This window comes from Pristis pectinata, unplaced genomic scaffold, assembly GCF_009764475.1.
Source record: "Pristis pectinata isolate sPriPec2 unplaced genomic scaffold, sPriPec2.1.pri scaffold_230_arrow_ctg1, whole genome shotgun sequence".
Lineage (NCBI taxonomy): Eukaryota > Metazoa > Chordata > Chondrichthyes > Rhinopristiformes > Pristidae > Pristis > Pristis pectinata.
Genome location: NW_026262551.1, coordinates 19,666 through 23,189, shown reverse-complemented (window position 1 = coordinate 23,189; position 3,524 = coordinate 19,666). Strand labels below are relative to the sequence as shown.

Below are 3,524 nucleotides of genomic sequence, written 5' to 3'. Positions count from 1 at the left end.
CAGCACGGACGAGAAAATAACTGACAACCACTGGATTGAGAACAATGTCGGGAACATGCTTGCCAACCCCACGGTAGAGGGAATATCCTTAAAGCCGTGCTTTAAATCACAGCGCCGTTTCATTACACGTAAATTGGTTCAGGTGAAGTAAATTGCAGGATAGAAGTCCAACGCGTTGTTTATTGCGCCATCGAGCCCAGACGTATTGTTTCCCGGTTCAGTCCTCACATTGTCCTGTCTGGGCGCTCTGTGCTGTTCCGCCTAGAACTGTGTGGGTTTCCTGCATGTTCACCTGTTTCCTCCTAGTTGCCAAGGACACAAAGGTTGGTAGCTTCTTTGGTCACCGTAACATGTCCATAGAGTGTCCGTGATAGATAGAATCTAGGGACAATTGATAGGAATATGGAAAGAATAAAGAAAGATTGGCGTTTGTGGTGGTGAATGTTTCTTGCGGACTGGGTGGATGAAAAAGCCTGCTTTCCTGCTATATCCCTCTCTGGCTCTGTGAGTGTATCGCTATTTGACTCATATTTGTACAGCGCATTTGGTTTTTTCAGCATCGCAGTCGGTGGGAGAATATTTGAGATAAACACCGAGAACCCATTAAATGATGATCGAGCATCATCAGTAGAATAACGACTGAAATCACAATGCTTGTCCAATTTCCATTACAATGCGTATTGTTCATGTTGAAACATTTGAACATAAATTGGGAAGAATATTTATTCCTGATCAAATGTGGAATGAAGCTGAAATAAAAGTAAAATGGAAATATGATCTGTGGAGGGAGAGGAAATTAAAGTTTCAGAGCTCTCAGACGTCATCGACACATGGAAACTCGCTGTCTCTGACCAACAGTGGAATCCGGCATTACCTGGTGCCTTTCAGCGCAATCAACCAGGAATGTTTTTTGTTTGTTTCTCTTCATTCTTCAGAGTCGACATTAACCAAATGATTCCCATTACAGATATGAGATCCATATCATCCACGTACCATGCAAAATACATGTCACATTTTCGCAGTCACCAAGGTCAACACGATTTAAAGCTCTCACCTTTGATGAAATGGTGATTTGCTGTTTCAGCGCCCCATAAGTGTTGAATGTCGGGGAGAAAACCTGAGCTCACCGCCCCTGGGTGGGCTCGAACCACCAACCTTTCGGTTAACAGCCGAACGCGCTGGCCGATTGCGCCACAGAAACAGCTGATGCCAAAGACCATCAACAGATAATGTAACGGTGCAGCGACACAAATCAGAAAGTGAAATTCGTTCCCCATCCTGGGCTTTCCTTGCGAATTGATTGCTCGAGGTTTCGGGAGCCTTTTAACGCTTTCTAATTTATGGGTTAGGATTAATTAGAACTAACCATTTAAATGCCCATGTGGCGAACTCTGAAGGAATTGTGGATATTTCAAGGCATCACCTTCGTCGGTTCTCTGCAGTTTTCTTAAAGTAAGGATTTGCGAATATTGGATTTCAGAGAACCATTTTCTAGTGTTCCCAACAGAGCTGTCAAGTCAGTTAAAATAGGACGTGAGAGCGAGAAAGGGAAGGGGAGTGTCAGAGAATGACCATCTCAAGGTGGAATAAGTGGAGATGGACAGAAATCAGAATAAAAGCTTTGACCTCTGTGTGAGTAGGCAGCAGCAATAGAGTCTCCGATGTGCTGAAAGAGAGTTGAGAGATGGGATAGAGCGACTCTGAAACATATATTTATTCTCCTCCTTGTTTCTCGGATTCAACGTAACTCATGGAGTCATGAAGATCTGCAGCGAGCTAACAGGCCTTTCTAACACGTCCTAAAAGACCTAATACGTCCATGCTGACGAATGAATCTACCTGATCCAATCAAATTAGCCTTAGTTGGGCGGATATTCCTAGGAACCATTCCTATCCATGTAACTGCGAGGATATCTTTGAAATTTGCACTTGCACCCACCTCTCCACTTCTTCTGGCAGCACATTCAATATGGACTCCACCACCTGTGTTACCAACTTGTCCAGCAGATCTCCTTTCAATATTACCCCGTTACCCGAAACTGATCCCCTCCATTTTCAGTCTATGCTACCAAAGAAAAAGAGACAGTGACAATCCAACTTATCTCTGCTCTTATGATTTTATAAATCTTTGAAATTCAGTCCACAGCCGCTGTTGCTCCAGGGGGAGAAAAAAGCCCCAGCTCATCCAATCTCTCCTGGTCAGTGAAGCTGTACAATGATGGCAATATCCTTGTGAATATGTTCTGCACCCTCTACAGGTTAACGACATCTTCCCTGCAGCGAGTCGACCAGACTTGCACACAGTTCTCCACGTGCGGTCTCATCGATGTCATGTACAGCTCTAACATGACGTCCCAATTTTGTACTCAATGCCCTGACTAATCAGAGCACGTGTGACAAACATCGTTTCCACCAACCCGTCTATCTGTGTCGTCAAATTCCGGTAAGTATATCTTTATACACTGCGGTGTCTCGGTCCTACAACTGTCCACGGGGAGCTCTCATGTGTAAGTCCTCACTGGTTTAACATCCCAAAATGCGACACTTCTCTGTTGTCCCAGTTAATTCACCTGCCGTTCCTTGGCCACATTCACAGTTGATTGAAGTCCTGTTGTTATTTCAGATAACCTACTTCATTCTACCACCAATATTGGTGTCTCCCGCACAGGTAATAACAATGCCACCTAATTTTTTATCTCTGTCGCTGATAGGGATGTGACAAACAAGGGACGCAGCAAAGATACATGCGGAACTCCGCTGGTCACAGGCTTCCAATAAAAAATACATCGCTCCACTACAGGACACCGACACCCAGCACCACGCCAATTGACTCGTTCTCACTGAGAACCACGTGATCCAACCTTCCTGAACAGCCTCCCACGCGGGACCTTTTTCAAAGGCCTTAATTAAGTCGATATTCCTATAAATGTCCACCGACCTGGTCTCGACTATCTTCGCGGTCATCTCTTCAAAGCTCAATCAAATTCGTGAGTTTCTTCCGCACCAATCGGTGCTGACTGTCCCTATTGAGTCGATGACTTCCCAAATGCAGGTAGATCCTGTCTCTCGGAATACCTTCAAGTCACTTTCCCATCATAAATCCCTTTACCGGCCTGTGGTACCTTGGCTTGTTCTTGCAGCCGTTCTGCAGTCAAGGTGCAACATCAGACACCCTCGCGTCCTCCTCTAGCTTTCACGTGGTTAACGATGTTCAAGAAATCTCTGCCAGCGCATGCTGTCTCTCCCGCACCTCTCTCTCTCAATCTCACCTAACTCCCCCCCCCTCCGCCCCCATCTATTTCATCTAACCCGCTTTTCTCTCTCAGACATTTTTGGAACATCGTTAACCACATGAAAGCTACCGGAGGACGGTAGGGTGTCTCGAGAGGAAGACGGAGAGACAGAAAGAGGTATGGAGGAACGCAAAGATGGACTGAATTGGAAAGCACATCTGAGAGCAAGAGACTGAAAGGGAAACGGAGCAGAAAAGTGTGTGCGGGACAGAGATGGAAAGAGAACGTCAG

The 3,524-nt window shown here is 45.6% G+C and overlaps 1 non-coding gene across 1 annotated transcript; it reads right to left on the bottom strand.

The window, feature by feature from the left end:
• Positions 1-1,127: 1,127 nt before the first annotated feature.
• On the bottom strand, positions 1,128-1,201 carry trnan-guu (transfer RNA asparagine (anticodon GUU)). The gene has a single exon. It is a non-coding gene; the product is annotated as a tRNA-Asn (tRNA).
• Between the last annotated feature and the right edge of the window lie 2,323 nt (positions 1,202-3,524).